The sequence below is a fragment of the Diorhabda sublineata genome, chromosome 2, assembly GCF_026230105.1.
Source record: "Diorhabda sublineata isolate icDioSubl1.1 chromosome 2, icDioSubl1.1, whole genome shotgun sequence".
Classification (NCBI taxonomy): domain Eukaryota; kingdom Metazoa; phylum Arthropoda; class Insecta; order Coleoptera; family Chrysomelidae; genus Diorhabda; species Diorhabda sublineata.
The window spans coordinates 23,192,364-23,220,319 of NC_079475.1; the positions used below are offsets into that span (position 1 = coordinate 23,192,364).

Below are 27,956 nucleotides of genomic sequence, written 5' to 3' on the forward strand. Positions count from 1 at the left end.
ATTTATCGAGAAAATGATATATTTTATTGACATAATTCACTGAATATTATTATTAGAAAAGTACATAGTTTTAGCTGATGCCCTATTTATGAGTATTCCATTACATTTTTATATACCCGTCTTCTCACAAGTAATTACTAATCTGACATCCCAGCTTTTACATGGTAATATATTTTACAACTCATTTCCAGCATTGAAATGTCATAAATTCAAATTAACCCATTCAATAAGATTCGTCCTATAGTTTCTTCCATTTGGTTTTCACAATTATTTTCCTTCCATTTTTTTTCTTCAGCCTTCTCTTCCTCTTGGATATTTATTTGGCGAATTTTTCATTATAAACAAACACCCATTTAACTTTGTTATCAAGATCAAAAATCGTAACAAGTGCAACCCTCTACAATGTATAAGGAACTCAAGAATGAAGATTTGCTGTGGCCAAAGCATTTAAGTAGTATTAAAAATTCTGGAAAATTATTCATTCCATTCATTATAGAGATATTTTGATTTTTTTCTGTGCAAAATTATAATGTACCTATATCTAATTATTTAACAAATAATTGTGAGTTATCTATAAAAATGAAATTCACTAGGACTAAAATGATTGATATGATCTGAATATTGAGAGAATGCAATAAAAACGCCTAACTATCAGCAAGAATATATCATCAACGTTTGTTTGAAAGGAGGCAAGCTTAGAGACATTGATAGATCGGTTCAATCGCATGGGTCCAGTTAATTTTGAAAAGCACGAAATGAAATTCACTAGGACTAAAATGATTGATATGATCTGAATATTGAGAGAATGCAATAAAAACGCCTAACTATCAGCAAGAATATATCATCAACGTTTGTTTGAAAGGAGGCAAGCTTAGAGACATTGATAGATCGGTTCAATCGCATGGGTCCAGTTAATTTTGAAAAGCACGAAATGAAATTCACTAGGACTAAAATGATTGATATGATCTGAATATTGAGAGAATGCAATAAAAACGCCTAACTATCAGCAAGAATATATCATCAACGTTTGTTTGAAAGGAGGCAAGCTTAGAGACATTGATAGATCGGTTCAATCGCATGGGTCCAGTTAATTTTGAAAAGCACGAACGATTAAAAACTTCTGGGACAGAAATAAATGGAATTAATGTTTTGCTGGGTGTTTCTTTTAAAAAAATATAATTTTTATATGATACAGCATTCTGAAACACCTTGTAAAATTGTGAATAAGTTTTAAATGTGAAGACTAATGATGGCTACAATTCCTCAAATTTTCGATTTGATATATCAAAGGACAAAAAAGGCACTGAGCTTTATCACATTAACCAATCACTCTGTATAACTGCGGATTCAATCGCAAAGAAACAAAGCAGCACAGTGAGGAGAAAAATGAAATTAAAATATCAATAGAATATAAATAAATATGTTGGTAAGAAATGATCAATAACGAAAAAAACAACGTGGCGTTGGTTGAACTGTTTCTACTAGCACTATCTGATTCAGTCAATGCTTAAATTTTGTTTTAAAAAATGTGAACATTATCGTTACTATCAAAGAAAAGATTTTCTTTTAGGATTGATCACACAGACTTTTAGTTAGACGGTTATTGAAATTGAAACGGACAAAATTTGTCTTCAACGTATTTAATGTAATTCAACTAGATATTGTGTGGTATAATAAATATGAACAAGTCTAAATATATATTTACAAATACTTTATATGTGTGAAGATATACGACCGATGAAATGATTTCAGCCAAGAAAATTATTTTCTTCATTTTATGCTTCTATGAAGTAATTAGGGCAATTGTAATTTATCCTTTCTTTTTTTAGCACAAGTTTGTATGAAAACATCAATTTCATCTTGTTTATGATGTGGCGATCGAATTTAATTGTCTAAAGTCTATCATTAGTTTCAAAACACATTCCACGAGTTTTTATTTGGCGAAATAACAATGCATAGTAGACAAAATCATTTACTTTATCAAAATAGTTCTTAACAATATACAGGGAACCCTCAGAAACATTATATATATTGACATTTTTGTCAGTGAATCATTTGTTAGTTCTATTCTATTATGGAGATTTTTCTTGAGTAGATGACGCTGGAGACTGCCAAAAGGCCAGTTATATGTGCTTTATTTAAGTTATTATTCGTTGATATTTTGGTCAAAAATTTGTAACCTTTCTGTTATTTCGATAATAATATATATATATATATATATATATATATATATATATATATATATATATATATATATGTTTATTCCTACTAATAACCTATTATCCTAATTATTTTTTCTTTTCGGTTATGCTTTGGTAAAATGCCTGCCATCAAATAGCGAAAATCTTATCTTTACAAAAAGAGATAAGAGACGTCCCATTGTGTCCAAATGAGATGCTATCCTGGATATAATGTTTTCGACAAATACTTCTCTGACAACACCTTACAAAATTGCAAAACAAGTGAATTTTTTTAAAATCAAACTAGATAAATTAACTACAAAATACAAAATAATCTACAGTATGTTAGCATCAAACTAAATGTACTTCCAAAGCATATAGAAATTATACAAAAAAGAAAGTCAAAGAGGCTTTAGAAATAAAGATAATTGCCAAAGAGTATACTGTAGAGGAAATAGCCAAGAAGAATGGTCATACTATTTTAGAATTACCTCGGACCTAATAACACTCCACCCAAAAATTCCTCCACTGGAACTGATTATAAAGGAATGTTCAGCACAACATTAGAGAATTCGAGAAATGCCATAAATCATGTAAGTAAATTGGAAACAAATATAAATGCAACATATACCAGTTTTAAATAGACTTGTAAATGATTTAAACGAAGGGTGATTCTGAGGTTGATGTTGATGATGTTGATGAATTCTATTGTACGAGTATTATAAATGAAGACCACATGGGAAAATCTTCCAGGAAATTGTCATAGCAGAGAAGTTATTCTCCAGTATAATTTTACTGACCTGAAATATCAATCAATCAATATTATGGTAAAAAAACATAAAAAACACAAAAAATAGTTAACAACTGATTCTACCAAAGATTTTTTATCTTTATAATTAACGAATATCAAAACTTTTACTGGAGTTATAAAATACAAATAAAACTTTAAAGCAACAATTCATCTTTGTATTTAATTTTACTCAAATTATCTTCGCTTGTTATATTAAATACAACTCTGTACAATTCTTAATGATGGGTTCCTTATCTACGTTTGTAAGCAGGTTTTAGTTTTACAAAGTAAGAACATGTGTGATCACATTTTCGCTATTTGATGTCCGCCATTATATATTCATTGGAAACTGTACTTGTTGTAATATCTAATAATCTAATAATCTTGTTATATAACTTAATAATTTCTATGAGCTGGAATGGATATCCAGCCAAATTGTTACCATCTTCGTTTTAGGTTTTCCTTTATAATTCATAGTATTGTAGATTAATCGGATAGAGGAGTTTATCTTTTATTATGAGATATTTCAGCAAGTACCTCAACCCATGCAAAATGTTATTCCTTATCGTGATTGCTTTGAAATTAAACTGGAGAATTCCCAATTGCGTGGTAAGACTTAACTTTCATTTTAAAGTTTTTTAAAAATTGTAAAGGGCTTTTACTTCTTTTAAATATAACAGATAAATTTTCTGTTCTCTATAAACAAATAAATATAACGTGTTTTATTGCTATTAGTGCAGTAAAAATAGAGAAATAGACATCAACCAATCTAGGCAAAATACATAATTCAAGATACAAGAAAACTACAAATCTTTATAAACAATTTATTTTATTTATGTTAAAGTAATCACGATCAAAATGAAAAAAATACCTAAGAATCACCGGTATTTAGAAATTCAGTGTTGCCAGTGTCACCTCCTATAGTTTCGTGGAATTTCGAAATGTAAGTAGTGGTCTTCTATTTGTTTTACGATCTTTTCGTGGTAAAGAACAGTACAATCTACTTCATGATTTTTTAATCCATCTTCAAAAATTTGTTAATATTCTTCGTATTGTTTATTAATTGCTTGTACATATGAATTCCTAATAATGAATGGATTCTCAGCGGTTTGAATATTAATGATATAAGTTTTTATGGGACTGAAAAGATCTTAATATTTTAGAATATTATTCAATTTTTATATTTGATGTTTTCTTCCCAAATAATATTGAGTTCCTATGAAAATTTATTATTAAGCTGATATTTATTTGGCTTTAGATTTAATGATAAATTAACAATTAAGATTTTGTTTGAGTTTGTTTGAGTATGGTTCATTTCTCAATAATATTATGCTCTGTAGGTATTATAAAGATATAATTAGATTGTCTTAAGCTGTGCAGCAATTATATTTTGTTAAGATACAAAAACTTGGCATTGATTTAAAACAGTTTGGTTACTTACGCGTAGGCTGCTACATGCGTAATTTATCGTTTTATATCTATTTCTAGAATGTACAATTTGTGCAATACAACATTTCTGTGTCGAGATACATCGGTCATGATTAACCATTTTTTTTTGTTACGAACGATTCATGAGAATATTAATTATCAGAAATATGAATCAGAATTGTGGCACAGAGTAAACATCCTTTCATATCAAGTGTTATGGCCAGATTACATTCCTTAGCATTAAATAGGATGCCCAATACTTACTTTGTAATGTAAAATCATGTTTTTTGTTGAGTTCGAAAATGATTTTGCACTTCTGTGTAACGTAATTAGATAACAAAAATGCTTGAAAATAAATATTCTTATTTCGTTATCGTAAAATCCAACATAGATACCTGTTTTTGTTATTTTCTCGTAACTATATTCGAAAATAATGAATTTCACTTCATTATTTGCATCCTTAGACACTACATTTTACCTTTCTACAAAAATATTTCCACTCATGTGTGGAAAAGGATATTGAATTAGTCTAAATTAACAATAGGACCAATAAGTGTCAGTTGGACAGCGTATAGTTGGGCTAAACTACCTTAAACCTAGAGGGGTAGATAATAAAGTGTATTTATTAGAGTCTTCTATTTTTGCTGGAATAAAATCTTGTTGGTTTTTTATGCTCGGCTTGAGAGCTTTAACTTTTCACTTAACATTTTCATCTCTTGCATTAATAAAAAATATTATAATAGGGTTAAACAGGCGTTGATTCCTGACTTGAAGATTAGACAACTCGCGACGGAAGATTATGCAGCTAAGGATTTCAATTATGAAATGAAAAATATATCTCAGATTCTAAACACATAACAAAACATATGAAAAAACAATAAAAAAATATTATATTGCAAATGTGCGTTATTATGTTATGTAGAACTTTACAAATTACGGCTTCCACAAATTTTGAAAAATCGTTTCTCTATTGTACATTATTTAGTACCTACCATATATCAAAATGCAATTTAAAGGTTTTAGAAATATATAATTTCCCTATCGAAAGATTTTGGCCCAACTGTAGTATCAATTTCGATCAATCAGCTCCTTTTAGCCCAATTATACAACACCGATGTCAGTTATGTTAAGATTCCAGAGGAGTAAAGATAAAAATATGACGAGTATATATTTTTTCTAGAAAAATTTGTAAAAACTAAGAGCATCAATAACCTAAATTGCGAAATGAATGAAGCACATACTATACTCAATGCCACTCAATTGGGAATTTCAAAGAAAAGGTTGATAAACACACTCCACGAACAATGCTTATATCCTTATCACGTACAGAGAGTACAGTACCTACAACCAGAGGATTACTCTAACCGCATGGAATTTTGTCGGTGGATAAATAATAATCATCGTGTTGTATCGAATATACGGATGAAGCTATATTTACCCGTGATGGCATTAATAATACTCATAACTATCATGTATGGTCGGACGAAAATCCCCACGCAACAGTCGAAAGCAATTTTGAACATTATTTAATTGGACCTTTCATTTTGGAGAATCGTCTCATAGGAGACAACTACCTAAATTTTTTACAAAATGACCTACTAGGGGATATTCCTGTAAATATTACGTAAACATTTGGAGGAACGTTTTCCAGGGCGTTGGATTGGTCGTGGAGGTCCCATTAATTGGCCTGCAAGATCTCCACCACTAGATTTTTGTTTATGGGGCTGGGTGAGAAATGATTACTACAAAATAAAAGTGGTCAGCAGCGGTATTTTTGAACATTTATTGAAAGAACACTAAGATTAAGAACATTTTTAGGTGATAATTTGTTTATTTGTTGTATGATACACTCCTGCGCTCCTCCCGACTCACCCTGTATATTCATAATACATTGAAATTGCTAATAATCTAAGTAGCTATGACAGATATGTGAAAACAACCACCAATTCATTGATCGATTGAAAACATGGATTTTTAAACTAGTTTTTTTTATCATCAGAAATCGCCACTGTTTTTGTGTAACTGTGGAAATCAATATAATTCAAATTTCTCTAATATTTCAAATCTGTTGGTGGTAGAAAAATTAATAGTTTATATAGTAGGTAGTAAATATTTAACTTATATACTATTATCTATACAGAATAAAGGGATATTCCGAAACTACAAAATTAGAAGAATATCAGAAGAACTTAGAAACAAATAATAAAATGAAATAGTCGTGCTGATTATGACCAGTTATGTATAGTAGAAAGTAGAAAAAATGTTTCAATATACAAATGTCAGAGAAAATAACAAACTTGAGTTTGGGTGGCAAAAAGTAATATTTTTGAAAGACATATTTTTTGTTACATAACGTATTTACGTTAACAAAGAAACACCTTTGTTCATTTCAACACAAAATAACAATAAATTGAAATGACTCAAAAATGAAACGTTGGAGGTATGAAAGTCTGTTTTAAAGTCTGTATACGTGACATATTGTATAAAGAAATTAGACATTCCAATCAAATTATCTGAAACGAAATTAAATTTCTATCATAGTGTGAATCTCGGGTGGTAATACTTTGTATTTGTACCTATATAGTGAGTACTGATAGATATTTAAGCATTCTTAAGGACCGTTTTTACAAATCATAGAAGAAACTTTGAACTTGGGGAAGGATTTTATATGTCAGCAATACGGAGCTGGATGTTATACGTCAAAAGCAGAATTCAAATGGTTGGAGGTTCATTATTAAAATAAGTTCCAAGCAGCCATGACTTATCGCGTAATGCAGATAATGTAAAATTGCATACGTGCAGCTTTTGTAAGATCTGGTGAAAAATTAAAAGCCAGCTCATTCGTAATCCTTAACAAAATGATTTGTGAAAAATGAAAGAACATATTTATATAAACAGGATCTCCTCTGCTGACATGTTACTCTATAAAAATGTTAGCGCTCTGCCGATTAAATCTGTCTCTCTTTTCTTTTCTTTAATTATATTATACTGATTATTTGAATTTGTTGTACCTAGAACTGTTTTGTAAATTTTTTTTCAGATAAAACTCTATATAAAAGTAATTTTTCTGTTTAAAAATATATTGAGTGTAAAAATAGTTCGGAGAGGTGATTGTACCTTTTCACGTGAAACGTTAAAATCTTATTTGTTCCACTAGCGAGTTCTTTTCATCAAATCAAATGTATTTATTACTTGTTACAAGGCTGTGAAAAAGTTTACATAAACAGGATGTATTTTAGAAGCTTGCCAAAATTACACACGCAAAAGCCGAGGGTGACAATTTCAACGAAATTATTAGCGTGTCGTCCGACATCGTGAATTGTAACTCTGAGGAAATTTGTAATACTATAATATATACGGTGTGGAGCAGACAAATGGAATAAATTCGTTAATAACTGACGACGTTTGGGGAAAAACGATTGGATACATCGATTTATGTTTTTAAATGATCATTTTTTTGGCAGTTGCCAATACTAACTCTCTTATTCTAACCCCCTGTATATTATTTAATCTTTGGTTTCTTGAGAGAATTCTAGACCAATTCATGTATAATGTCCTATGCCCATTTTAACCTGCTTCGGAAATATTGAGTGCTTTCAGAATAACAAAAATGAACAAGCATTGAGAAATTCCACAAATTCGCTTTATAAAAACCCTTATAGGGATACTGATTATTTCTTAATAATGTAAAAACATTGATTTCAATGTGGAAGATTATAAAAATATTCGCCGCAAATGTATTGGCAACTTGCTAATACTTAACATGTCAGGCGTAACTGATCACAAGCGTGATTTGTCTGTCTGTATGTAATCTAAGTTTAAAGGTTTAGCTTCATATACAACACTTTTGACATATCCCCACAAAAGTATTATGGCGTCAGGTCCAGAGATCGTGCTGACACATATCTATCAAGCTGTTCTTCCTTAAATATTATTCCTATATGGCTAATTATTTATTGTGGGTCAGTAGTCACTTCAGTTCAATAGCCAATGTTTTTTAGTCTTTTAACATCTTCTGAGGCAACAGTTAAATCAATTTATGGTGATATTCTTTCACACATGATGCTCTGTAGCTCCCGCTTTCAACTTTTGAAGACATTAAAAATCTTATTGCGTCAATTTTATATTAGTTTTTTACTCCAACTAGTTGTATATACGATATATAAGGACAGATTACAAGATGCTGAGAAAGAGTATCCAACCTTTATAATCTCCATAAGCTTCTCAAAACACAATCTTTGTTTTAACACATTGCTCAAAGTCCCTATTTCACGACAGATATTGCAAACACGATCTCGAAACAAAAGCCTTAATAATTTAGTTGGCTGGCTCTTCCTCTATCATGGTTTCTACTTTTCAATTGGTACATTGAAGTTGCTACTATAGACACTTTATATGAGGAATAACTCCATTTCTTCTAGCTATCGTTTAAATCATATTTGTTATCAACAAGAATTTCACATTGTCTGAATTATTAGTTATTACTGTCACTCACTCAATCAATTACAGAATAATTTTTCAAGAAATCGACCAATTCATATGAATTTCATCATTACTTCCAAAGCATTGTTCTCTTTATTTTAACAGTTCTACGCTCATTAATTCTGCACTCATTAAAACTGTCTATCAAATTTTTGTGGATAAGTTCTATGTATATAATCCTTTTTTGTGCACCTACCACTACACAATCCAACCACATTTGGCTAAAACATATTCAGTACATGGAATTGCAAGTTTTAAAAATATCAATAACAATAGAAAGTAGCTCTGGTTACACGGTTTACTATTATAGTTCAGAAAAAACGGTGATGGTAGGCTGGCATCAAGAATCCTCCAAAAATTCTTCAGAAAATTTAATAAAAACAGATGATTACTATTATCCTCGCTTATAATAACTTTGGCATGGATAATTAATCTTGTAAAATATGTCATATCAGTTGTATCAAAATAATCCGTATAAGGATGGAAACGGAGATAAGTTTTTTTATTTAGAATACTTTATAAAAAAAAGGTCGTTAAATAAAAGATATGAATTACTCTCACACATGATTATTTTAGCGTTAAAATTTTGTTTGAAACACCCGTGTATATAATTAAGTAGAGCAAACCGGATTTATGGGAGTTTCGTAATTTGTTTGTTTTAAACTGCATTTTGGATAGTAGTAGTCCCAATACACAACGTCAACCTAATTGGACGCAGACAGACCTCAGTAAATAATTAGGGAACCTGTTTATAATCTTGGAGAACTGTTAAAATAGTGTCAGATGTTAATTTCACTGTTTATATAGATTGTAATATTTTGTAAACAATTGAATATTATTAAATAGCTTGTATAATGGGAAATTGCTAAATACAGTATGTATTTATGAATAGAATCATTCATAAAATAGTTGTATCCGGTAATTGAGAACCAGAAGTTAGTTGATGGTTAATGAATGTTTGAAATACATGAATTATTTTACCTTCACAAAATGTGTGTGAAAATTAATAGAACCGATATTAAAAGAACCTTCCTCTTGGAAAAGTGCAACTGCCAAAAGTATTTAATTTTGTTTGCTCAATATTTTTCTGTAAATGAGAGTTTTGCGACTAGCGTTAATTTAACTTTTTTGGTCTATACTTTACCCTACTTTGAGAGAACAGATTTAAATAAAAATTTCTATACTTGTCAAACGCTGATAACAATACCATAATTCGATCAAAATATCTAATTATCTTGATTAGATTCGCTGGAATTCTTTTTGTATCCTTTGAATAATGGTCAAAAAGATAAAACTAGTGAACGATCTATGTAAGCGCGTAGTTCCAGACTTACAAAGTCTAGATGTAACCACCAACACATATTAAAAACGAGTTGAAGTAGCATGTCGAACTAAGAAGAAAAATATAAAATACAGTTTGAAAACACTACGAAACAGGATTACAGAGTTAGTGAAAATGTGATTTGATTATAGTTTAAAAAAAATACGCTTTCAGCAATACTAACTCTGTGTTTTGGAATGAAATGAATAAAAATTTATAACGAGTGATATCGAGTCACAAATTTCATTATCATCATTTTAAGCGAGTTTGTTAAATGGAGAAATGGAAAATAAAGGAAAAAGCTCGTAAGGAAATATTTTTCGATAACGGAAAATTAATTTGGCGACACTTAATAGGAATCAAGCCCAGATCTATTAATTATACGCTAGAAGCTTTACCAGTTAAGTTATCCTAGAGACACGTGAGAAACCTACCGAAAAAATGAGGAAAGAAGGGAATAATAGAAGACAATAATTTTCGGTAATCGAAAAAATCAATTAGACCGTCTCTAGAGTGGAAATTAGACTAAGAGCCATTTGTTACAAAGCGCAATGTTAATTTAAAAATGCCATACAAAACACCCCTTTTATAATAGTGACATTAATTTCCTCATAAATAATTTTGTTCTTTTGGTAAGAATTATAGAATTATTTTCTACTTTTCTATTGATAAAAGCGTGTCGTTTACTTTTATAAACTATAATTTATTTTCATTAAGCTTATATTAGCTTAGTAACAGAAGTTGATTTTTTCATACATTCGTGCTATGATCTTGACCAGGTGTTTTTTTAAACTATTATTTTTTCAACATCATTGGAAGCCAATGGTGAAAAGCTTGTTGTTATTTGGAATATGAACATCATGGTGAGATTTTTCACATTTTATCAAAAATCTGAGGAATACAACCGGAATAAATAAGATCAAACTTAAAATACTTTGTTCATCAATTTGGCTTTTGAGGTGAAAGAATTTTGGTTATTTAATTATGGCAGCTTTTCCATGAGAAGCACAGCCCTCCTGGAATAGGTAAAATCAAAGTGGCGATTTAATTCCAATACAAAAATCTCTTAAATAATCAAAGAGAGCGGAGTAGGTACTTGACAAAAGCTTAACGTACATGTGAATACACACAATACTCAGATTTTAACAAATTCACTTCAACAGCTCAATCCTCTTGAGTGTCTCTCTATTCCTTCAATGTCAAGGTGGTGAAGAAATCATAGTTCATGACTCGTGGCAAATTTCACTACAGTTTGTTTAACAGTATCTTTATTTAGATTCATGTGAAGACTACTGTTTCGTTTGTACCAAGGTGCATTCACGATGTTCCTTAGTAACTTGTTTTAAAATCTTTGAATGATTTGTAGTAGTTTGCTGTATTTGTGAATGAGATTCGTTTTTCATTTATGTAAATTTTGTAAAAATTAGGCCTTGTTCTAGTACATTCAATCAGATTTATTTTACTGAAGCTTTGAGCGGAATCAAAATAATTAATATGCAATGATATAAAATTTTTCGGATGTCTCGTTTCCTTTACAAATGAGAAAGGAAGACTTATTTAGATATTAAAATTTTCTACATTGGAAAATAGGAATCATTCAACGTTGCGAGCCTTATATTCCATTTAATAGCTACGATTTAAGTGTTAAAATACCATAGTTAAAAATATATACCTCAATTTTTTTCGCCACTCTATTATTATTATCATTATTACTGTCGACATGTGCAAATTCTACCAATGAAAATAGTAATTCAAAGCTTTTTAAATCATATCAAAACAATTTATGCAAATTTATTTTATTATATATTTTCATGCTATTATTATTTGGTTGCGAATCTTACTTTTATCATTCAAGGTCTGAAAAATAAGCGAAAAACTATTTGTTATGGCGCTTGTGATAACCTCGAAACAATGAAAATTTTTCTCCAGTATCTGGAAGCATTTTTTTCCACTCGCATGCTATCATTCATTCATACTCTCTATCTGCAGTGTAATTTATACCTTTCAGGGGAGCATAATAACATCGAATGTCAATCGAAATAAATTGATTGGATCGCTACTAGATCACATAATTATGCGCAATAAAAGTTGGTTGTCTCAATACGATCCTGAAATGGAGCACCGAAGGCATTATGACAATTAGCCAAAATTGAAAAAGCTCGCATAAGTAGGTTGAAAGTGAAAACAATGTCCATATGTTTCTTTGGCAGCCGTGTGGTGGAGTTTATTTCACCTGAGCTGACCATGAATCAAATCTTCTATCGGGTGCTTCTCTTGGATATTGCATGACGACTACGCACCCTATCCACCGCATCCATTTTTTCCAAAAAAAAAAAAACTTCGTAAAAAGAACGAATTTCCCAGGATTGTTCCAACGCCTGGATAAATCACTGGTGTGGAACTTATTGTTAGAAAACATTTATAAGCCAACGTTATCATCTTTTAGATTTGATCATAGAAATAGAATGGGGAATATCGATCTTTTTAATGTAAGACAGTTGACGCCTTTTATTAATGGTATTTTTAGTTCCTCTATCATAAGTTATTTAAATATGCCTTCTTGTACTCATATTTCATTCAAATTGTATATCCCATTATTTCGAAGGATTTAAATTATTTACCAGTGCTTGTCTTCTATTTACAAACTATCAGTTAACATCTTCAAATATAAACAAATGCTTTACGATTTTGAATAAATTAATAACATGTTATGCTTATCAATAAATTAAAAAGTTACATTACAAAAAGTACCAGAAAAATATGTTCTAGGTGAATAAATTTGATAAAAAAAGAACAACATTTTATAAAAATATTACATAAAATAGTAATTTAAAATAATTTATCTACAGAGCTATATGTATTAGCCTAAGGTAGATGAAAATTTGACGTTTCGACTTCTTTTAGTCTTTATTATATTTTGCTAAAGACTCCAACATTTGAATTCTTACGATGTGTCCTCCCTCTTATTTAAATGTACGGTAGCATTGCAGCAAATAACATTAAATAAGCTCCAGTTTATAAATAGCTTCAACGAAACTAAATCCTATCTTTGTTTTTGCAATTTATTTTTAGGTCTACGGAAAATCTTTTTATTTTAGTTGAATTCTGTCAAGAGCAGAATTGCTAACATAAGTAAATGTTCTACACCGAATAAACAATTTTTAATGTTTAGAAATTCAAAATGGAGGCTGAACTACAATATTTTTAATATTGAGACATATAAAAGCATAATTTAAAAAAGAAATGCTAATAAATGTACTTACAGTTGAATAAAGGGTTTAAAACTAGATCAAAAATAACGTTGCTTCATACAGGCCGGCGGATGACTAATTTTGTTTGAGCGACGCCTGTGTCCGGCTACTCAGACAGTGACGCCGACGTCAAGTGCGCATCCAGGCGTCGATATACAAGTGAATCGAAAATATTAACATAATTCTGTTTGAAGCAAGAATGTATCACAAACTATATAAGTCGACTAATTATTTGAAATATCATGAATTAGTCACTAGACAATTATTGTAGTATTTTACATTGTGTCTAACAAACCTTTTTTCGAGACGTAAACTGACATAAAATCTTGCACTACAGCTGGTCAATATAGATAAAATATCAATTTTTGGTGCAGAAATAATTCATACAACGAATAATCAAACAGCAGCCGTAAATTGTTATGCTTCCAAATAAAACGTCTACGGAAAGACAAAAACTAGAAACTAAACGGATTTTCACGTAGTTTTCACCAATGAGAAATATTTTGGTGTATGATAAGGCAGGGCTTCGTGGAGATTACTGGATTTAACCACATTTTATAATACAAATATCTATACTGGTTCTAAGGTTTTGTATAATCGAACTTGACTAAAAAAGTACTGGTCAAATTTTAACGTAGTGTGTACCAATTGTTGTTATGTTTTTAATGTCCTTAGACATCTAGGTTCCTTCTTTCCATACTACTAGTTTAGAGAATTTAGATTTATAATTAGAGTTTTCTTACTAGTTTAGCTCTTGTAACGTAAGTTAACAATTAACATGCTGTAGTTCGAATAATATTACTTCTTTCCTTCATAATTCACCTGATTTAACCCTCATTAAGCCGTCCAAGCCGTCTTCACTTTTTTGGAACTTCAAGCCTCTCAGGACAAAACCAAGCAGTGATAAGGAGGTTATTAAGAAACCTTTTATATTGTTCTGTCTGTAATTGTAACTTTATTATAGTGTGTCAAGATTATACATTTAGAAGACACCAACTCTATCAAAATTTCAGAAGATACTCGGAAATCAATTTTTAGAATTCTAAAAGATTTTCATCTGTTGTACACCATCTAACTATCACTTATGCCCCTCGCAATGAATCTATTGAGATTTAATAGACCTCCAATTCTATATCAAATGATTGTAAATGATTTTTTCTCGAAGAATGACATTGATTCGTTATCCAAACGTATTTGTGAAGTGGAAAACTGTTATTAGTGTATATACAAATAAAGTAATTTTGATTAACGAACTGATAGCACAAAACTGATCTTCTATTTTTTCTACTTTACCCTGTGCCCAATTGAGTCACACCCCGCCCTTTAATTGAAAAAAAGGAATTTGTGTATAATCCGAAGAAACTTTGCTCCCGACATCAAGAGTTGCTGAGCTTGAATTTGTATTCATATTAGAAAGATACGTGGATGGTTCCAAAAGTACCTGGCATGACCTAGAGATGACGGCAGTTGCTTGAAAAATACCACTGTATTAGAAAGTGCACAATCTTACAGCTAAGTTTTAAGTTTAGAAACGCCGCGTGGTTTGGTATTTGTTTGATTTGATCGATGTATTTCATCAATAGTGAACGTTTTCAATAAATTTGTAAACATGGTCATCGTTATGCAATACTTTTATTTGAAAGGCATTGCCCTACTAATATAAAAGCTGAACTAGATTCTGGGTGAGACTACTGCTTCGTCGGTTTTTTGGAATGCGCCTTGAATAATTTTTATTGACTATCTTGGAAAAGGAAAAACTAGTATTATGCGGCGAGTATTATGCAAACCTATTGCAACGTTTGAGCGAAGAAATTAAGCAAAACAGCTCCATTTGGCTAAAAAGAAAGTGTTGTCTCAAGACAATGCACCAGCTCACATTGAATTGCTACCTCATGGACCTCATTTCTCCCCCCCTCGGATCATTTTCTGTTAATAGACTTGAAAAAATGGCTCGGCGGTCAAAGAGGTACCTATCGAACTTATTGAACATCGCCGGGAAAAGTGTTTGGAGTCAGAAAGAGGTTACGTTGAAAACTAAATATATTTTCTCCCAAAATTTTTGTGTTTTCTTTGTTGGGCTAGGTACTTCTGGGAACATCCTCATATTAAGAAGCTATTTTTTTTCTACTTCATAGATCTTTTTTACTCTTTGTTCCATTTAGACATTATTGTATGTAGGTATTTGGTGTTTGAGTTTGGAAATCATGAATACAACTTTAAATTTCTATATCGTTAATATCGAATTGGAAAGATGAATATGAATACAGTCATTTTTCCATACTATATTTCAGAATATCGCAATGAAGGTGTGTCCTTCGGATTTTCATTATCTCCATTGTCAGAAGCAATGATGTGGTTAATTGACGGAATAGAAAATATTTATATAACGTACACCTCACATTTCAGATGATTGATTAACTTTTTGATAAACTTTGTACTAGTTAATGAGAACACTTCAATTACTAATAATATTCATGTTTTATTTTTAGACGAGGACAATAAAATAACAATAAATTCTAAAAAAATAGGTCTGTTGTTCCTAAAATTATTATCGCACAATTTTTTTTAAGTATTTCAATTATCTAAATATTGAAACAGTTGATTGGAAAATTAGTACCAGAGTTTGACAGTTTAAATATTCAAAAGTACTATTTCTCCTGTGTTTTGAGTCATTTGTGCCTATTTCTCATTTGTTTTTAAAATATCTATGCAACATCGCATATAATTAGTACTTTCAATATGAAAATCAAAAAATAGTTCATTACAAATAAAAATTATTATATATACGAGTGTGTCCTAGAAGTATTGAGATTACATTCATATCTTCTCATTGATGTCATATTCAAAAATCCGTTGATTGACATCCTCCTAAATAGTGAACATTTTTTCTATAACACATAACGAGTGGTGTTTCTACCTCTTGAAGCAGTGCTGAAATTCAGTTTAGGACTATTTTTTTCAACGCATTCGATGGAGTAGATGAAGTTGCCTCTTTGTCTGTGAACTGGTTTCCTTCATGAAGCATTTTCCTATTTAAAAAAGGGACAAAAGTGTTGTGTTGAATATTGCTACCTAAAGTTAGATGAGCGCGCTGATTAATTGTAATGGTGAACCAGCCAATCACCTATTGTCCAAAAGTGTGAACTGCCTAACATAATATTGCCAATACCTCAATGTAGTATTCTGATCATCTGATATATTCGTGGTGCATATTACTTTTTCTCCAACTTATTTTAGCGATTAAAAATTTTATTTTGTTGGTTATAGCCGATTCATGACCAGTAATAATCGGTTACTTATCCAAAATTGAAAAAAAAACTTAATTCAAATACGTTGATCTAATTTTTCATCATTAATCGTAATATCGAAATGAACAAAATATTCAGTCTGTAACTATGCACACCAACGAATCCATGAAGATCTAATAGTTATGTCATTGCCTCACAAAGATCGCTTGGATGTTTTAGCACTGGAATATAAAGGTAGGCTCAATGATTTTCGACCCAACATCGTAGACATATATAGATTATTGAAAATACAAATCACAAGCTGAAGCAAAATAGAAAAACCAATTGGAATTACTAATCAAAAGTCAAAGTTTTAGGTCGAAAAATGTCAATGAGAACGAAATGTAGGATCTAGAAACTTTTCTAATAAAGTGTTGGGAATGTATATAATGGAGATAAAGTCTATTCAATATATGCAACTGAAGTTGAAGATTCTTTGTTTCTCAACATATGCCACCATTTATATGTATTAAAACTGGCACTAAAATGTAATTTACTTTCCAGTCCTTGCCCTATATTTTTTTTAATACTTCTTCCGATCTGACATAATACAGCTGGCAGTTCTCCCGCTACCATATGTTCCATCAATCCACGCTTCACATTTTGCTAAATATTTTCCTTGAAAATTTTCATTTGTCTCGATTAGTTATTTTGCTGATGATAGAATCACACTGTTAGAATGCGTATGTAAGCTCTTATTACTTTTTTATTTCAAGAAAGCCCAATTCTGCTAGGTTTTGTTTTCAAATAATTATTTTTCCCCGTCAATGCAAAATTTCTTCCACAACTAGACTTCAATGTGTTAAGAATGAGCATGGTTTTTCGAAATGAATATGTGCTTCTTAACATCTTTTAGAGATCCCTCAATTTTGTATCGACTGTATAGTCGATGGATCTTATTCCTATGCTGAACATATTCGAATTTTTTCCATATTCATTTTTAGTGGATTTATGTCCAAACATATTATGAAATTTTTATAGTTAATTGAATAAAGTGCAAAGTAAATAAGTGTCTTAATTAGATTTATACATACACTATAATTTGTTGGTACCTTCGGTACCAGTTGTTGTGAAAATAATATTTCTTCAAGTGAAAGTACGTAAAAATGATATTTCATCACTACAAATAATCCCATCAAATATTTAGTACGAATTATAGGGTAAACAACCCAGTGTTTTGCATCCCATTCTAATAAGTAGATTAAAAGGCTTTTATTTCACCAACCGACATAATGTAAACGGCATCTTACGTTTATCATAGGTATGTGTATGATATATTTTCAAAAGTTGGTAGCTTAGAAACAAAACTTTTTTTCATTTATTTCATTTGTTGGTAGGTATGATGTATTGACTTACATATTTTTGATTCTTCAAACAAGTTGGACACGTAAATTTGGTAAAATTCGATTTGTGCGAACTTAACTGTTCAATGCTTAAGTCATGGTAAACACTTCTTCATAAATAACATTTAACTCCAAAATTTTGATATTCCAATTTTTAGTGCAAGAGTTACACGTTGAATAATTTTTGGTATGTGAAAATAAAAGTAGATATCTTCTTCAGATTGGCTTCTGAATTATTGTTCTCGCAAAGGAGCAATTTCTTCACTTTCTCAATATTTTTTCTCTTCTCGTCTAGCCCTACATAATTTCCCACATTCTTTTCAGATGAGCTGTCAGCTTCTGATAAAATCTCTCTTTTTCGATAATTGCTGATATTATTTTGATTTTCTTTTTCACAATGTGAAGAATTTTCCTCAGTAATTACTTTATCAACCTCTGCTAGGATCTCTATCTGATCTTCTACTCTTGCACTTTTTTCAAAGACGTTTCTTTCTCATTTTGTTTTTCAGCCAAAAGATATTTTTTCATTTGTTATAACTTTCTACTCTGTGTATTTAAAAATCTCTTTAATAGGTGTTTCTCTCCGCTGTATTATCTAATTCCTCCTCTGTACTTAAATTTCCCCTCCCATCTCCCAAATGCTAGATTCTCTAGACTCTAGAATATCAAGTATCATTATTAGTAATACCACTTAATATCACCTGAGTCCTAAAATTAATTTTTTCTACGACCATGCGTTTTAACCCCACTTTCCCGCACTCATTTTAGTTTTGAAAGTGTCACTTTCTCGCACTAGTAAAATTATGCAAATTTTGACCTTATTAGATAGTTTTTTACTTCTGAGATTATAACTATTGTTACTACAGGTAAATAAATATTTACGAAATAGTCCGTCAAATAAAATTTAAACCTTTTCTAGCTTTTTGTGGCATTTTTAATTTTTTGAAAATATAAAATAATACAGATATTTTTTATATAACCATGTAATTGTTACTAAAACGTCAAAGCTGTTCAAAACGTCTTGGAAGTGACCGAATAAGTGCAATCTTCTTCTAAATTAAACCATATTAAACCGAATCCGATACAATAATATTAATTGATTCATCCGACGAAGAACTTCCCGAAGCCATTTTGAAGGCTGCAAATGAAACTAATTCCGAGCTGTTACCTGTCAAATGACTTAAAACCGTTGCCGTCACCGTCATCGTCATCTTTATGCGACCTGCAACCGATACCATCCTCATCGACGTCATCTACCTTCTAGTTGAAACCAAATAACTCCACTGGACCGACAATTCTTACTAGTCTACAGAATGCAACAAATTGTGTTTTCAATATTAATTTTTATAATAATTAGTAGTTTTTAGTTATAATTTTGTATATTTTTATGTTTGTTGGAATAAAATAATTTTTGAAAAATGGGTTGGTATACTTTTTTGTATATACGGTCGTAGAAAAAATAATGTTCCTAACAAGTGCGGAAAGTGATACTTTCCCGCACGCGACGTTCGGGACAACTGCAGTCGCGTGCGGGAAAGTATCACTTTCCGCACTTGTTAGGAAAATAACTATTTTTGAAAGATTGATAAAAAATTGACGTTTCCACTTAACTTCAGTCTTTATCAAAATATTTGACACTGACAAACATCAAAACAAGAATAAAATCGGGATAGAACTTTGCTCTAATAAGAAATTATTTTACTTAGAATTTTACTTAGATTATTCACGTTTATAGCTTTTTCGTTCTTATAAATGTTCTAAAAATTCTCTTTTTCGTGTATTAGATTCCGTTCCAAGAATTTTTTAATTTTTATAATTGAATTTATATTTTTTTTTATATATGCAGTTTTATTTTTTTATCGTATTGAGGATCTATCAAAAGTATACTAAAATTTTACGTAGATATCAAAAATATATTAATATACAGGATGTTCTATTTAAAATAACAAAATTACATTTGACTTCCGGTAAAACCGTAAAAACATCCTACCTGAAAACTCAAACGTAGAAATTTTATTATGATTTTACAATAAGTATTTTAAGTATTTTGCTATATAAAGATAGTTTAAACTCGTTGTGGGACATGTTGTATATATATATATATATATATATATATATATATATATATACATATATATATATATATATATATATATATATATATATATACATATATATATATATATATATATATATATAAATGCATCTAAATGTTCTTGATTTTAGGTCTCTTCTGTTTAAAAATTTTTCAAGTTGTCAAGTCAAAGTTTTTCAAAGAAAGATAAATTTTGACCTTTCGACTTTTCTTTAAGTCTATCAAAATGTTGTGATTGATGATATTGTGATGAAAATTCAATATTTTAAAAGTTTAAAAATTTCCACAAGCTTTAATAATACATAAGTATTCGAAAGCTCGGAAAATATATTGGAGTTAGTCCACTTTGGTGTTTCCTTGCCACGTTCTCAATATAAAACTACTGGGCTTTTTTTTTCTTCTACCTCTTAAAATAAACTAGAATGGCGATAGTCATTGTTAAAACGCAATATCCCGGTATATTATCTGGTAAGATTAACAAATGATTTTGAAGTACTCCGGGGTTTGAATTCGAAGTTTGGAATCACGTCATGTATTACAGTCGATTTGGATAGATGTTATTTCAATTCTAAATAGAGGATCTATTTCGCAGAAAAAATAGTTTGGTCCAGGGCCACAAGAAGCAATATTGAAACGATCGTAATTTGCTTTTAGTGATTACTGTGACGTGAAAATAAAATTTATTTTGTACATTCGTCCATTACTTGGACGATATTGGCATCAAATGTTTCTCTTTCGGCTATACACAATTTGTCTGGACTTAATTGTCGCTGCACTAACTAAATTCAAATAAGTTAGTCCGCTCAATCCTGTATAATATTGTACCTTGTTTAATTAATTTCTCAGCTATTTACTGATTTTGTATTGACATACTTCTACGTCACAAATGGGGTTCACATAATTCATAAAGAATGGTGTTTTCTTTCATTCAATGCCGTTAAAGAGCGTTTGAATGATTTTATAACAACAGGAATCCCTATTTCTAGCATAAAAGGAATCACCTTCGGCTCCTACCTGTTATTTTCCAAATGAAATTGGAAAGATAAATAAACAGTTCACCGTATCTGTGTATTTTTGAATAGACGATAAGATTACAGTGATAATGTATAACATAATGAGAAGCTCAAGGTCGCCCGGAATCGTTGAATTAGACAATATTAAGTTGGTTAATTTAGCACTATCCCGAGTGTAACTCTGCAGTGGAGTACTCAATATATGTGATGAGATGTTTGTGTTTAGTTCCGCGGAAAAATCTGTAATTGTATCGTCGTACGTATAATTAGTGAGTTATTTTTATAGTTGTATGGTTTTCAGAAGTGTCAATAAACTCGAGTTTAGACACAGACGTACAGGGTGAGTGAGAAAATGAATTCTTTCGAATCAAACAAATAATCGCCAGATGCCATGAATGCGAAAAAATAGAAACAACAAAAGATAATAAACAATGAGGTAGTAAGAGTAGGGGAGTACTTTTTTGAACTATTGGTTTGATATACAGTATTAATTTAAAAATATTTAATTTCTATTTTATGTAGGGGTTTTTCATAACGGTAAAAATAGTTTTCACTATTTTGTATTACGGATAACTGCTACGTCAACTAACTTTTGGAAATAAAATTATCATTCATTTTCTTCATTATCTAAGCAATAGTTGGTCACATTAGATGTCAATATTTTCGACACTTTGCTTCGCTTTTTATTTGTATATGAGTGAATCCGTAATCTTCTGACATAATTTGGATTCTAATATTGAGGTACTTGAACACCACAATATGGAAACACTTAGTTAACATACAATTTTTATTTCTAAAATTCTATGTTGATTTGAAAATTTCTCTTCAGACCTCCTTATCCACCCAATATTTTGTTTATTTACGTAGGTTCATCAAACAACCAAATATCTACTACAATCTAATTAATCAATAATTTGTTCACAAAACTGTAGTCTTCTGTCAGGATTACCTTCCAGTAATTCCTGGAGGACTAGAGATTTGGAGGGATGCAATTAATGTGCTTTGAATATTCGTACTACTGCCAACTGCTTAATTCCAATATTAGTGTAGACATATAAGAATTTACTTGATTTTTTTACGATATGGGTGATAGAAGAATGGACGCGTAATTTATCTTGCTCTATCTCAAAATCGAAACTTGAAATCAAGTTTTATAAATCATATTTTACGATGTATCCAAAACACCTGACCAACTAAAAAATTATTGATTTCTTTAAACTTGAAAAGATCTGTGCACTTATTAAAAACTATGGGTACATCAATACTATATAAATTGTTGCTTCTCTATCTATCGCGGAATATTCTCAATAAAATATATATCAAACTACATGATTTTTTATATTTTCTATGAACATTTTTTATTCACAATGTAACCTTACAACAGGTTTTGGTATGTGAAAAACTACCCCGATAATCACATTTTTGGAAATAAGAAAATATGCATTAAAATTTCTCTTAAATATGATTGAAATCATTTGTATTGAAAATAAAAATAAAAATATTTGTAATGGACAATTCAAATGTTTATGTGTTTATGAACTAATAAAAAAATTGTAAAATGTGAATTCTAGTAATGCTGTAAAAAAACGAAAATTGTGACATACATTTGAAAGAATATGTCTTAATTTCAACATTCATAAGATTTATAAGCAAGGGAGATATCGGAAACTATGGTTGAATTAACTTGATTATGATCTGAATGCTCGGATAACTGTTGTTCGGAAACTGATCAAAGTAATCCGATACGATTAATTGCCGGGTAGTTTCGTTTATTTATGTTTTTTGGCCACATAATTTATTAATTTTTCTTATATGATTATCCAATTAACATAAAAATAGCTAATTGGTATTAAACTTTAGTGCAAAAACCGTGTATTGTTATGTCCAATTTTTATAAGGTGTATAATAACTTGTTTTGTGCTTGTATCAAGTTTGATTCTTCCTAATTTGGAGCATTATTTGCTTAAAATTTGTATCAGTGTCGTTCGAGACACATAGCCATTTCTAGTTTATGAATTCTTTTACCGGATGTTTTGTCTTAATGAAAATCAGTTCAAAATAACAAGTAAAGATTCAATGGCTCGTCATTTTATTAAAAATGTCTTTATTCACTGTTTAATTCCCTAATAACAAATTATCTAAAATATATACTTGTATCTGTGGATGAACTTGGGGCTCCTTGCGTGCAGGGTATTATCGACAAATTTATTACGTTTACAATAACTTTGTCCTTGGTATATAGTTGTAATCCTCAGAATCTTTTGGCTGATTTATCCCTGAAAAACAGGTTTTTAGAAATCATTTGGGGTTGTAGTTTTCAAGAAACCAACATGGATGGCGTTGATTATAATTCGTATTATTCTCTCAGAGTTTTAATTTACGATGATTGGGGTATAAAATTTGAAATTTCATAACCAAATTATGTGATTAACGAACCATGCTAAAGTTTACACCCACTATCGTGGGTATCTCCTACGAGATTTGCGGCTTTGAGTTTTCCACGAAAATCTTTTGGTAGACAATAATTGTGGAAGTTTGTTGAGATTTTTGTTATGAAGTCTTAGACTGTGGGTTTTTAGCTATATCATGTGTCCACGAGGTTCTAGGAAGTTTTGGATAGCATAAATGGTTGCCATACGTAGGCACTTGTGTTGTACCACCTACTGGGAGTGAAAATTGTGTTTGGTTCCTGTGTGATAAGCTGGGGCTACGAATGTTAAAATTGGCCTTATGATTTGTTTGTATATTAGAAGTTTGTTTTGTGTGATGAGTTTACTTTGTTTGGAAATTAGAGAGTAAAGTGTGCCCATTGAAATATTCGCTTTTTGTACTTGTTTCGTGGTGTGAGCATTTGCATTTGTATTTTCTTGCACAATATACTCTAGGTCTTTAAGGTAGTGCTTAGAAAGATGGTTTATTCATTAATGTGAAGCTGCGATTTGCTATGATCTGCTATACGCCTGAGTAACAGGTACTCTATTTTTTAAGTATTTATAGCTAGTTTATTGTTTTGAAATATGATAAAATTTTGGCGTTGAAGTGTATTTGGATGTTTATCAATGCATGATCGGATACGATATGTTGGTAAGTGGCTAGGTCATAGGTGAAAAGGGATTACAACAAAGGTGATAAAACTGACCTTTGCGGTACTCCAGCATTGATGTGGTATTGTCTCGCCATGCTTTCTCTATTCTTAACGTAAAATTATTCTTTATCAAGTAGGAATGTAAATTTTTTATTAAATAGTTCGGTATATTTTAATTGATCAATTTGTAAATAAAGCCCTCAATCCATTCGCAGTCAAAGGTGTTATATTATTTTAAGTATCACAAACTTCTGTCCAGTGTATATAGTACAGTTTTTGAGCAAACTCAGCCACTCTAGCATATCATTCAGTTATTTAAAATGGATCAGTGTAAATGGAATACATCTTGAAATATTCCTACGCCAATTTATCACTTCAAGTCACTGATTTCCCTGAATAACTCTGATGAATTCAATTTTTATATTTAGTATTGATTTTGGCAATGAATTCTGGTCCTATTTGATCTTTCAGTTCAATACAATATTCATCAGTTAAAATTCATCGAATAAATTTAGCGCTCACTCGACTCACTTACAGGTCTTCACCAAGTCAATCGTCTGTTTAAAGTTAGTCCACTTTTCGCATATATTTAACTGTTTTTAAAGTCGTATGATGATTTTAAAAGCTATGTAAGCATGTTTGTAAAATTCGATTTGCTATTGTTGTATTTTTGCTTTTTGATTACTAGGTCGTCTGCTTATCAACTGACTTTTGTGGGTATGAGTATTTCTTTGAGTACTCTCTTTATAACTATTAGTAATTTTTTTCATAAATGCTAATATGTGGAACTAAATTTTTTATTCTAGGAATATCTTAGCAATATCATGTCTCCTTGTTATTCAAGTTTGAAAATTCATTTTTGATGTATTAAGAACGCCCCGTTCATTACGGTTGGAGTGTCTACTAAATTTTTAGCTGTACTTCTTTCTCTACGTAAGATACTTATTATGAAATTCTTGTTCTCCAAATACCACAGTAGTCTGTACTTAATATCTCCCAGAACGTTGCATTACATTCGATAGATTGAGGATAGTTTTGATAGACTTAGTTTTTTTAAACATTTGTGAGCTTTATCCAACTACATATCAAGTCTTTTAACGATTTCTAGGCTAAAAATTATCAACTGATAATGAAACAAATTGTGTAACGCTTCAATTGATTATTTATTTTATATTTAGTGATGTTGTAAAAGTCATAAAATTAAATCTCTCATGTTATATTTACGGAGATTCAAATCAATGACAAATAATCTTTTTGGGAAAAATTATAAACTATATATACATTAAATATGAATTACGTTTTACTCGCTTTCATCAACTTGACTGGTATGAAACGGAATAATAAATATTAACTTCCACTTGTTATTTCACTCGTCTGTTTAATCTCCACATTTACATTATTCGAAAACCGCAATTTTCTAATCTTGTCAGGGTCATTATCATGTGATCCATTTTATCGACACTGTTTTTGTAAACTTTCTTTTCTTCTCATTACACTTCTACATCTTTTATTTTCTCTTATTACTCAATATTTCTTGCCGTCTTTTATTTATAATTTATAGCCGATTCCTAGTTCTAGAAAAAGTGGAGATACTAAACAAGTTCTGTGAATGTGAGTCTGAAAACAGGCATAAATAATTTATAAAATATATTGGATATTATGGTCCGATACATTATAGGAATAATAATAACATCTACTATATCGATCAATAAGTCCCTGGAGTGACATATGAAGATCACCAGAAATCAAATTGGTATTTGTTAGATTTGAAGTGGATGTGGATAAAATAAGGAAGTGTATTAATCGAACATATCCTTACAATGGAGGTCAAACAATAACGAATTGCTAATTAGGAGCGCTATCATAGGATAGCGCTGTGATTCTATTTCATTCTATTTCATCCGTCAAAATCGTTGTTAAAAAGTTCTTCTTCTGTGGAATTAGGCTTTTCATTATTATTTTGGAAAGATTTATTTTTTTCCCTATTCATTCGCGAAGTAGTTGACATGGGTTCCGGTTTAAGTAGCCGATTCTGAGGAATATGGTTAAGGTTAAAAGGGTTTCTAGGAGGTTCAAAAACTTGTGAATTTGTTGGATACCTTCTTTGTGGCATAGTTCGTGGTTAAACATTCACAGATTGTAGGGACTGTATTTTTAAAATTCCGTTGATTTTGTAGAATTTGGTTCCCGTTCCCGTTTGTATTTTGATAATATTGCCGGTTTGGGTTTGTGGAATAAATTGCGGTTGCTGTTGGTAGTTATTAAGCGATGGTGTTATTTTATGGGGCATATAATTTTTATTTCTAGCTATATTATTTTTTGTGTCTCTGGGAAATGAATATAATCTCAGAGAGTTTTCAAATTTATTTACATATGCATGCTATACATGCTCTAAGGATGCGGGTTGCTTAAGGTGCATATTATCTTTCAATGTACCAGTATACCCAGCTATAAAAGTATTTAAGGAAATTTTATCACAAAATTGCATATGAATAATTTTCTCGTTCTGACTTAAATTACTGATTCTTCGAACAATACTACTTCTTAGGCATAGCATTTCCGAATTCTAATAAGTTTTCATTTCTCTTTGACTTAGTTCTAGTTAATTCCTGAGTCAAACAATCTAAATTTCGTTTGTCAGAGAAACATTGTATTCCAATTGGTTTCAGCTTTCACATAAGGAAATAAATTATTCAATGTGTTGCTACCCCCATTGTAAGGTTTTACATACTTTTTTATTTAAATAGTTCCCAGTTTATTGTACGCTCTTCTTGTTGCAATGTAGCCATTATTATTTGATTTAATTCAATATTACTACTTAAGTATATAATTTCAGTTTTTGTTTCGTTTATATTGAGATTTTTGAAAAGTATACATATTTTCAGGATTATTCATCGATTAAAAAAATATTTTGAAAATTTGTTATATTCAATGTCTTGACAATTATCTTTCCAGTTATCTCGAAAGGGCAATCATTAGAATAGGCGAGAAGGAACTTGCCACTTAACTTATTAACGAATTCTGAATAAAAGCTAAGACAAGATTGACAAGACTGAATATATAATGAATTTCAAAAAATATATAAGATTACAAAAGTATGAAGAAAGCTCATTATTTCTCAGAAAAATCTCTTATTACTGCAGCTGTCATGATAAGGCGGCCTCGTATCTTGCAAGACTTGTTTATTGTTTACTAGACCAGACTTATTCATCGATGTAATATATATAAAGTGATAAAAAAAAGTAAACAAATGGAAAAGTCATTAGAGTAGGTATCAATTGATTAGAACTACGAAACTAGAACGAGGAAGCAAAGAAAATTTAGTGTGTATTTTGAAACATGAAGTAATCCAACAATGAATACGTATATCTGATGCGACAGCCATCAAGGTCTCTAGACGTTCAAGGCGGTGGTTATCACTTCTTATGTGGTGCGAAACAGTAATAAGAGGCTACAAAACTGTAACACGTCAAGCTTGTATGGGTACTGATATATTTTGGTGTCCAGGAAAATGAGAGAGCAGATAGATAAATGAAAAGTGCTGGTATGAGTACGCTACTTGTGTTTCCATACAACTTTAAAGGAATATTCTAACACTAATCATCGGGGTATTACTGGCCACTAAAATACGGCAAAGCATCTCAAGACATAGGGCATCAAGCTCAAAGACCAGAATGTAGA

General features: G+C 30.4%; 2 protein-coding genes across 2 annotated transcripts in view; one reads left to right on the plus strand and one right to left on the minus strand.

Moving 5' to 3' along the window:
- LOC130440687 (uncharacterized) overlaps positions 1–13,600 on the minus strand; it is a 47,034-nt gene extending 33,434 nt beyond the window's left edge. The window contains exon 1 of the mRNA XM_056773960.1: positions 13,465–13,600. The gene's annotated coding sequence lies outside the window, so the exon portion shown is untranslated. The remainder of the gene's footprint in view (positions 1–13,464) is intronic.
- Positions 13,601–21,257: 7,657 nt separating this feature from the next.
- The window catches only part of LOC130440688 (cGMP-dependent protein kinase, isozyme 1-like), a 37,994-nt gene continuing 31,295 nt past the window's right edge, over positions 21,258–27,956 (plus strand). Inside the window, exon 1 of the mRNA XM_056773967.1 lies at positions 21,258–21,530. The gene's annotated coding sequence lies outside the window, so the exon portion shown is untranslated. The remainder of the gene's footprint in view (positions 21,531–27,956) is intronic.